At 42.7% G+C, this 10976-nt stretch overlaps 1 pseudogene across 1 annotated transcript; it reads left to right on the top strand.

Annotated features, from left to right (window-relative positions):
• The first annotated feature begins 684 nt into the window (after positions 1 to 684).
• LOC113444895 (small ribosomal subunit protein uS17 pseudogene) lies at positions 685 to 1239 on the top strand (annotated as a pseudogene). The gene has a single exon (XR_015741946.1). The product of XR_015741946.1 is annotated as a small ribosomal subunit protein uS17 pseudogene (transcript).
• The last annotated feature ends 9737 nt before the right edge of the window (positions 1240 to 10976 follow it).

Here is a 10976-nt window from a genome sequence, read left to right as displayed (position 1 = left end):
ATGTATATAAACAGTATATACGTTATTTGTCTTTTACTTTAGTGTGTATGGTAGAGGAAACACCAGGATGGTCACATTGTGTTCAATACTTATATGTGTAAATAATATAAATATATATCTCAACATACTTCCTACATAGGGTCCCCCTAATGCCTTTTCCTCTGTAGTGATGGGAGATTAAAATTCTCTCTTACTGCAGGAATGCTTCTGCTCTGCCCTCTTCAGAATCCTTCTCACTGTCCTTTTTTTAACTCCTACTCTGCAGTTTCCCCCCGCCCCATCCCATATTTGGGTAGACCAGGTTGCCCTGATAGACTGGTCTCACTGGGGTGGGGTGGTGGTGGACCACTTAATCTGTCCCCTGGTGTAGCCAACAAAGCAAGGCGAGCCTGTGGCTTAGAGGTTAATACATCTACTCAATATGTAAATAGCCCTGGTTAGAATCCCAGAAGGGTATGGTTAGCTGACGAGAACTAAACAGCTTGAAATAGATCTATACTAGTCTCCTTTTATTTCTTTGTCGGTAAATATAAATTCAATACTCTGCAGTTTGCTGTTATAGGGCAAATTGGCTTATCATTTCCACTGGCCATGTTGGCTGAGACTGACCAAAATTAAAATCCAAAGCATTTGAAGAGCACAATGGCAGTTTTGCATACATCAAGAATATTCAAGGAGTGCTTTTCATTCCGCGCGGACAAGATGGCGGACATGCAGACGGAGCGGGCCTACCAGAAGCAGCCACCATCTTCCAGAACAAGAAGCGGGTCAATGGGCGATGCCGGCAAGGAGAAGCTGCCCCGCTACTACAAGAACATCGGCCTGGGCTTCAAGACCCCCAAGGAGGCCATCGAGGGCTCCTACATCGACAAGAAGTGCCCCTTCACCGGCAACGTCTCCATCCGGGGCCGCATCCTCTCCGGTGTGGTCATCAAGATGAAGATGCAGCGCACCATCATCATCCGCAGGGACTACCTGCACTACATCCGCAAATACAACCGCTTCGAGAAGCGGCACAAGAACATGTCGGTGCACCTGTCTCCCTGCTTCAGGGATGTGCAGATTGGGGATATTGTGACAGTGGGAGAGTGCCGCCCCCTCAGCAAGACTGTCCGGTTCAATGTGCTCAAGGTGACCAAGGCTGCTGGCACCAAAAAACAGTTCCAGAAGTTTTAAAGGCTATTTGTACTTTTCTTTGCATCAATAAAGAAGCTGGTGCGATTTGAAAAACTAAAAAAAGAATATTCAAGGAGTGTAAAGTATGAAAAGGGATATTTCTACCATGCATGGAGGACTTGTGAAAAAGAAAACTGGACAAATTCATACGATACAAAAGATAAATGTCTATGGAGAATCTCGGTCATCCAGGTCATGGTTGTCCCAAAGGTGCTTTTTCAAGAGGTACCTGGACTTTCTGGTTTTTCCTTGAAGATGTTTCGCTTCTTGGATAAGATAAGCGAAGTGAAACGTCTTCTAAGAAAAATGTCTTCAAAGAAAAACAAGGTCCAGTTCCCTCTTGAAAAAGCACTTTTGGGATACAAAAGGTACTGCAGATTAATACGATGATCAAACCAGAACTATTTTTATTGGGTTTTATGGACAATGAAATTGAAAAGAAATATGGGAAATTAACATTGCAGAAAGATTAGCGTAGGCACAAAAATGGAAGAATAATGAAGTACCCACAGTAAAAAACTGGATTATAAAATTAATGAAGCTTGTGGAAATGGTAAGACCAGAGGAAAAAAAAATGGCAAATACTTTTTTAGGAAGGCTTTTATGGATTGTTTTTGTTGAAAGGAGAAAATATTGAATTGGTGATTTATGGATTTGATATTTAAAAAGGATCAAAGAAGAAAAGGAAAGAAAAAGATGGCAATTACTCAATAAAAAGGAACAACATAATTCTATTTTTTCTTTCTTTTTTTCTTTTCTTTTTCTTTTTCTTATTCGTATTTGTTTCTCTTTCTTAATCCTCATTTAATTTTGTGTATTTTTATTGTATTGATAAATTATAATTTAAATTTTTTAAAAAACATTGACAAAGGGTCTTCACATGCTGCTAAAGCTGAATCTGTCAGCCCTTTTGAAATGGAACCAAAAAAAAAAAAAATCTAGAACTTTACTTTTTTGGTATAGGTTATAATAACAGAATCTTGCACCTCTGAGAGTTTCCTTCCCTCTCTTTTATATCCAGCAGAATCAAGGCTGGCCACTATTGAGTTTCTTCCTCACTTCTCTGTCTTTCTGGAATAAACTTATGTTTCGTAACATCTGATGCATACTTTATTCAAAGCTATCACTGTGTTCCTCTATAGTCCCAGTGTGCTCCTCATAAAAGCAGCCATATCCTTTTTCAAGCTTCCCCTGTTCCTGAAAAAATATATGGCTTTAATAGCTGTGCTAATAATGAGTTGGCTTCTTAAAGCAGAGGTTTTGTTTTTTTCCAGGATTATGTGCAGCAGGGCAAGTGTCTCAAAACTTGCAAATTATGGGCAGAGCATCACCACACAGGCCCCACCCTATTTTTAAGCCTATATACGAAAAAGACAATTCTTAGATCTCATTACTGTGCTACATCTTGCAGATTTTGACTATCTGCCCCTTATGCAGAAGCCACCAAGGAGATGGCTACTTTTATAACAGAGAGATGCTACATGTTTTTCCAAGCCATATGTGGACCAGGTAAAGCTCTATACCAGGTATTGCTTACTCCTGCTTTGATATTGCAGCTTGTGGCAGTGACGCAGTGGTTAGAGTGCAGTACTGCAAGCTACTTCTGCTGCCTGCCGGCTGCCTGCAATTTGGCAGATTGAATCTCACCAGGCTCAAGGCTGACTCAGCCTTCCATCCTCCCAAGGTAGGTGAAATGAGGACCCAGATTGTTGGGGGTAATACGCTGACTCTATAAAACTCTTAGAGTTGTAAAGGTTAGAGCTGTAAAGCGGTATATAAGTCTAAGTGCTATTGCTGTTGTTCACAAAAGATTCCAGGAACAGAACAGAATGACAGAGTTGGAAGAAATCTTGGAGGTCTTCTGGTCCAATCTGCCTACTCAAGCAGGAGACTCAATACCAATGGTCCCCAATTTTTTTCAGTCCACCACCCTCTTGGTGCTACAAACTCATCCTCAATGCCCTCCACCCAGAGACGGGATTCAAATTTCTGTGGACGTGGCCTAATTTGAGGGTGTGGCTTGCTGGTCACGTGACTGGTGGTGTGGCTTGCTGGTCACGTGACTGGGTGGGCATGGTTTGGTGACTGGCAAACCAAATACAAGTAGTCCTCACTTAATGGCCGATTGCTTAGCAAGTATTCTAATTTATGACTGGCCTCCCCAGAACTACTTGACCTGTTTTGGGAGTTTTGACAGCCATGCAACACATATACACACACTCTCTTCCAAACCTGCTGGAGCAGGTCCTTGGACTGGAATTGGCAAAGCATCTCTGATTAGATTCTAGTAGTGAATAAAATCTAATCAGAGATGCTTTGCCGATACTTGTTGATTTGTTTTATTTGTATTTCTTTATTTTATGTTGCTGAATTGCATTGACATGTGTGTCCCTTCAGCCCAGAAGTTTTTGTGATTCTTTGCAGCAAAAATTACCAACCTCTGGCTTTGCTCTACTTTTCAAATATGCTGGTACTGCCACGTTCTAGGCACTGGCCCCGCAGGTCCACCCCATTGAGCCCACTGCACTGGAGGGACCTGCCCAAGCAAGTCTGAGCGGAGCAGTGCACCAAATCAATGGGGTGAGCCTGGGAGAAGGAAAGAGGAAGAGAGAAAAGAAAGAGAGAAAGAGAGAAAGTAGAAAAGAAAGAGAAAAGGGAAAGAAAGAAAAAGGGACAAAGAAAGGGAGGGATGGAGGGGGGAGGGGGAGAGAGGGAGAAAGAGAGAGACGTGATGCATCAGACTGAAATGAGGCCTAGTTTAGAGGCCCTTTTCCAGATTGAAACATCTTTGCCAGCACATTGAAACCTCTTTGGCTTCTATTAATTAAAGGTTTTGTGGAGGAAACATGGCCAAGACTATCAGGAAGCTCCCACATTTTGTTGAGGCTTTAAACAGGATCCATTGGACAGACGTCCACCCTAAAAAATTACTTTTCCCCAATGTGTTATAGTGACAATTCTGAAGAAGGCAAAACCAAAATATATTGGTAAATTACAAGAACTCTCTCTCTCTCTCTCTCTCTCTCTCACACACACACACACACACACACTCCCTTTTAACCCTGCTGGAGCAGGTGATTGGACTAGAATAGATATCTCATTATCTTTCTCCTCCCTCCCTCCCTCCTTTATTTCTTTTTCTTTCTGTCCCTTCCTTCCATCCCCACCTCTTTCTTCATCTGTTCCTTTTTCTTTCTTTCCCTTTTCTCTTTCTTTTCTTCCTTCTCTTTTTCTCTCTTTCTTTTCTCTCTCTCTCTCTCTTTCCCTCTCTGAGGCTCACCCCAATGACTTCGTGCACTGCTCCGTTTGGACTTGCTTGGGCAGGTGCCTCCGGTGCAAGGGGCTCAATGGGGTGATCCTGCGGGACCTCGCCCCGAACGTGGCAGTGGCGGGATGTTTGAAAGGGAGAGTAAAGCCACTCTGGCTTTGCTCTCCTTTCCCAATGCTGCGTTCGGGGCGAGGCCCTGCAGGATCACCCCATTGAGCCTTTTGCACCGGAGCATGCAAGTTAATGGGTTGATCCTGCGGGGCCTCACTCCGAACGTGGCAGCGGCGGGATGTTTGAAAGGGAGAGTAAAGCCACTCTGGCTTTGCTCTCCTTTCCCAATGCTGCATTCGGGGCAAGGCCCCGCAGGATCACCCCACTGAGCCTTTTGCACTGGAGCATGCAAGTCAATGGGTTGATCCTGCGGGGCCTCACCCCGAACGTGGCAGCGGCGGGATGTTTGAAAGGGAGAGCAAAGCCACTTTGGCTTTGCTCTCCTTTCCCAATGCTGCGTTCGGGGCGAGGCCCTGCAGGATCACCCCATTGAGCCTTTTGCACCGGAGCATGCAAGTTAATGGGTTGATCCTGCGGGGCCTCACTCCGAACGTGGCAGCGGCGGGATGTTTGAAAGGGAGAGTAAAGCCACTCTGGCTTTGCTCTCCTTTCCCAATGCTGCATTCGGGCAGGCCCCGCAGGATCACCCCACTGAGCCTTTTGCACTGGAGCATGCAAGTCAATGGGTTGATCCTGCGGGCCTCACCCCAAACGTGGCAGCGGCGGGATGTTTGAAAGGGAGAGCAAAGCCACTTTGGCTTTGCTCTCCTTTCCCAATGCTGCGTTCGGGGCGAGGCCCTGCAGGATCACCCCATTGAGCCTTTTGCACCGGAGCATGCAAGTTAATGGGTTGATCCTGCGGGGCCTCACTCCGAACGTGGCAGCGGCGGGATGTTTGAAAGGGAGAGTAAAGCCACTCTGGCTTTGCTCTCCTTTCCCAATGCTGCATTCGGGGCAAGGCCCCGCAGGATCACCCCACTGAGCCTTTTGCACTGGAGCATGCAAGTCAATGGGTTGATCCTGCGGGGCCTCACCCCGAACGTGGCAGCGGCGGGATGTTTGAAAGGGAGAGCAAAGCCACTTTGGCTTTGCTCTCCTTTCCCAATGCTGCATTCGGGGCAAGGCCCCGCAGGATCACCCCACTGAGCCTTTTGCACTGGAGCATGCAAGTCAGTGGGTTGATCCTGCGGGGCCTCACCCCGAACGTGGCAGCGGCGGGATGTTTGAAAAGGAAAGTCAAGCCACTTTGGCTTTGCTCTCCTTTCCCAATGCTGCGTTCGGGGTGAGGCCCTGCAGGATCACCCCATTGAGCCTTTTGCACTGGAGCATGCAAGTCAATGGGGTGATCCTGCGGGGCCTCACCTCAAATGCCGCAGCGGCGGGATTTTTTCTCACCCCTAAATTGTGTCCTACTGCTCACCTCCAGCACCACCCCTTGCCTCTCAGCACCCCCCTAAGGCATCCCACTGCCCCCCAGGGGGCAGTATCGCCCACTTTGGGAACTACTGCTCTATACCATGTCAGACAGGTTGCTGTCCAGGCTCTTCTTAAAAGCCTCCAGTGATGAAGCACCCACAACTTCTGAACGCAAGCCATTCCACTCATTCATTATTCTCACTTCAGATAGTCCTTGACTTACAACAGTTCATTTGGTGACCGTTCAAAGTTACAAAGGCACTGAAAAAAAATGTGACTTTGGACCATTTGATATACTTATGGCCATTGCAGCATCCCCATGGTCAAGTGATTTACATTCAGATACCTGACCACTGGTGCACATTTATGATGGTGGCCGTGTCCTGGGGTCATGTGATCCCCTTTTGCGACTTTCTGGCAATCAAAGTCAATGTGGGAAGCCAGATTCACTTAACAACCATGTTACTAGTTTAACACCTGCAGTGATTCACTAAACAAATGTGGCAGGAAAAGTTGTAAAATGGGACAAAATACACTTAGCAAATTTCTCACTTAGCCACATAAATTCTGGCTTCAATTGTGATTATATGTTGAGGACTACTTGTAGTAGGAATTTTTTTTTCTTATTTCTAGGTTGGTTCTCACCTTGCTTAGTTTCCACCCATCGTTTTTTGTCTTGCCTTCTAGTAATTTTGGAAGATAGACTGACCCCCTCTTCTTTGTGGCAGTCCCTCAAATATTGGAAAACCTCAAAGCATGGGGCAAAGTCCTCATCATTCAACAAAGTGAAATTCAGAAGTATATATATTCCCTCTGAACAAGGCATTTCCTTTGGGTTAATATCTGTTCCAGGGATTTCCTCAAATATTTTTTTTGAAAAGCTCATTCAATACTGCTGTGGCTTCTTGCACAAGCAGATCCTCTAAGTCTAAGTCAATGCTCCACTGTGTAAAGAATTTTCCATTTTACGTTTATGCCAAAATATTTCATCAAGTATTCAAACAAGGGAGAAAAGAAACCTTATTCCTTCTTTAATTCTAATTATAAACCTCAGTCGTGACCTATGATACGAATTGCCAATTTAATTTTGTTTCAAGAAATTTAATCTACGGAAGCTTATTTTAAATACCTCGTTTATCTGCTTTTTCTGTTGCAGTTATCTTTTTGCTTTTATTTTGCTTAAAAAGAATGAATTGTAACATGAGACTGCATTATAGCATGGGATGAGATTCTATGCACCTCCGGATTTGACTTGTAGTTCTAATACCCCATAACCCTGCCAAACAAGGTAAACAGAAGGAAAAACTGGGAGCTATAGTTCAGCAATTAGTAGAGATCCACAGCTTCCTTACAGTTGCAGAGTCCCTGTTTGTTTTTTATGTATGTGTTACAGGATATGTTTTGATGGACCAGAATTTACTTCATCGGTTGCTTCATGTAAACTCCAGACAAACTGAATAATTTGCTTCCTAACTCCCATTCCTTCTGTACAATTCAGCAGTAGGAGTTTGTGTTTTCTTTCAGCCTCCAAGAGATATTTAACACATGGGGTTTTTTTTTACCACTGAGAATTCATAAATTTGTATGGTCAAGTTTACCTCCAATGCTATGTAAGATTGAAAATTTTGTTTTTTTGAAGATTCAGTGTAGAACGATGAAGATCTCCTGGCTTTCAGGTCTGGTGCATTCAGGCAATTACAGTATCCCCCTGTGAACAATACAGGCACCAAAAAAAGATACAGCTAATATTACAGAGACCCACCTCTAGCTAAATATAGGAAGCCCAGGATAAATATCCAGAACTGCAAAAAAAAAAAAGTGTGTTCAATAGTCATAGCCCTATTAGATCATGTTCAAGATTTCTAATGACAATTGTTCTGTGGCTCAATAAGCAGTGCTTGGGCCAGGATCAAGCAAAACGCAAAGCCTGTTTTTGCCATAAATCATTGCAAATCAATCACAACGGTTGATTTTAAACATGGCCCTAAGCCCATAACAATCAAATGAGCATCATCCAAACACCACCTGGTTCGAGAACAAACTCGTAGTTCAATATAGATTGATGGATTGGCAAGGAGTGAGGAAACCTGTACACATACTGTATGCCTTTGTTTCTTAAGTGAATAAATAAAAGCAGCTATTTGGGCTAAGAATCCAGAATCCACATGAGAGCATTAATTTCATTAGGCCAACATAAGGTTGATGCAATAGTCTGCAAGATTTCAAGGTTCTACAAAATCTTTTAACAGTCAAGATGATAAGCCAAAAAAAGAGAATCAGGAGAGAAATTTAGCATGTACTAACTTTTCAGACATATACAGAGGTGGGTATTCAGCAGGTTCTGACCAGTTCTGGAGAACCAATAGCGGAAATTTTGAGTAGTTCTGAGAAATGGCAAATCCCACCTCCGACTGGCTCCGCCCCCATCTATTCTCTGCCTCCCGAGTCCCAGCTGATCGGCTGGGCCTCCTTTTGTTGCCCTACAAAGGAGAACAGGGCTGGAAAGCAGGTTAGTGGGGTGGGGAGGGAATGGAGATTTTACAGTATCCTTCCCCTGCCATGCCCACCAAGCCATGCTATGCTCACCAAGCCACGCCATGCCCAGCAAATCACACCCACAGAACCGGTAGTAAAAAAATCCCACCACTGGACATACAGATATGTATATCCAGTCCTCCTTGGTGAAGGCTATTTTAAATTGAACCCTCCCAAGACTTTCTGGGGGGGGAAAGAAACTGGTAATTGTTGTTGACCCTGTTTTCTTTTTTTTTTAATGAAATCCTTCAGTTGAGGTCAAACCATTTCCATCCTTAGTTGAGATTCACAGATCTCCTAGCTAATGAAAAACAAGAGAAGTGAGTATCGTGTATTAGCAGAGCTGGAAATAATCTGTTCTACAAAGTATCAGTAGAAACCAGACCAGGAAATAAAACACACACCCATTATAGAGACTGAACTCTGGAAGAGAGAGAATAAGATGAAAAATCAAGAACTTGTTTGCCTATTTGTGAAGGTGTCCTGGCTAATCACTGGTGAAAATAGAAAACAACCAGAGGAATAAAAAAGGAGCTTCTTGGAAAGGCAGGCAGCGCTGAATTGTTGCCTAAGGCACAGATTCTAATTTTGCAATATATCCTGGTAAAATGTAAATTTAGGGCTTGGAGAGCTCCGTTGCTTTCAGGAGTCACTATCAAGATAAGAAAAGCCAACCTGGAGCCTTAGGCTGTAAAAAAAAATTGGAACCGAAAGAGATTTAACGATCTACTGTATGCATATCTGTCCATTTTGTCTCATTTAAGCCTATTATCTTTTTTTTGGAAAACATCATTTTCTTGGTGCAACAAAATCACCGCATTTCAGAAAGTTACAGATTTCAAAGACTTAACTGAGTCAGCTGTAGACCCCCACCCCAAATTCTTCCTTTTTTGCAAGTTTCTTATCTGATCCATTTGGGTCACAAGGCCAAGAATATGCTTTACACAGCACCCCAAGGAGATGCCCAGCACAAACCCAAATATAACTTGCATACTTACAAGTCTACAAAGCACAAAAACTGATCATTGATCCTCAGTGTCCCCACTCTTTGTCCCTATAGAAATGTTTGGATAATATGGAAAGATATTTGCAGCATAGACTGCAAACAAAACAAAGCAGAGTCCTTGGCTAGCTTTGTTCAGAAGGATTCCAGCTGTCAGCAATCACAGCCAGTTTGTTTCATTCTTTTAATACTGTACTTTAAGCTATAGAAAATAGTGGTATAAGGGAGGCTGATGAAACAATTTGGCCAAACAGGAAGGTGACTAAACATCTGGCAAGGGGATAAAAGCTATTTCTCCAACATTCCTCAAAGGAAAACAGGACTATATATAATTAATACCGGTATTTATTTTCACTCCAAGAATCACTAATTAATCCTTCATAAAAGTATCCTTTCTGCTCCAGCATCATGTATGAGTCTACCCTTCTGCAGCAAAATCTGTAATAGCATATGCCTTTTTTTAAAAAAGGGCATAATAAAACAATATATTTAACTAATTGTATGAATTCACTGGTGAGATTTCAAACTGGTCTCACTAAGATAACAAAGTAAGTCAGTGAAATTTTAAGTATTTAAAATGTACTGTGTAGCACAATCTCTCTCTCTCTCTCTCACACACACACACACACACACATACACACACATACATACATACGTTATTTGATAGGATGTTTGCTAAGACTTAAGATCTGAAAAGTTGCTTGCTTTAAAAAGAGCTCTTTGAACTTGTTACAGAACTGCTGCAACCCAAAATCCTATTCAAGAACATTAACTAACTAGATTGGTGGCTATTATGGATGGCAGGGGAAATGGTCTACCTTTTAAAGCCATTTGCCTGTCATTTGTATTCATGGACATACTGAGTCAAAAGCCTTCTGTCTGCTACACACATATTTAATTTCCAGATGTCCAAACAGGAGTCCTGAACCCTAACAACTTCCTTTTCAAAGCAACTCTCTGTGCATCGTTGTTTTCCTTAGTGGATCTGGCAATTCACACTTTACTAGCAGAGGGCAGTTGTCCATATTTTAAAACCAATAGAAATGTTAATGTAATACATACTGTATTATATATTAACACATTTCTTTTCTACCTTTCACTATCACAGATAACAAAGCAGCACAGAAAATTCCAAAGCAGGTTATAAAAGGAATTTTTATCCTGCTATTTTCCTTCCTTCCAATAGGACTATATTCAGTTTTAAGACCTGACTTTGGGGAAGGGGGGGGATAAAAAATAAAAACATGAAGTTTCTATATTTACCCTTTATGGGTTAACTCAGGGGTCTTCAAACTTGACAGCTTTAAGACTTGTGGACTTCAACTCCCAGAATTCCTCCTCCAGTCATGTTAGCTCAGGAATTCTGAGTTGAAGTTGAAGTTCACAAGTCTTAAACTTGCCAAGTTTGAAGACCCTTGGGTTAACTCATCACTGGAGCCCCAAAATTTATAAACATTTCTGCCAACTCTTCAGTTTCATCTTAAAAAGTAAGTTTGTAATATTTCTGGACTTACTATAAGGACTAGA

Source organism: Pseudonaja textilis, chromosome 2 (genome assembly GCF_049901715.1).
Source record: "Pseudonaja textilis isolate UNSWEBS1 chromosome 2, rPseTex1.2, whole genome shotgun sequence".
Lineage (NCBI taxonomy): Eukaryota > Metazoa > Chordata > Lepidosauria > Squamata > Elapidae > Pseudonaja > Pseudonaja textilis.
Note: the sequence above shows the minus strand (reverse complement) of the source record. Positions and strands in the feature narration are given on the sequence as shown.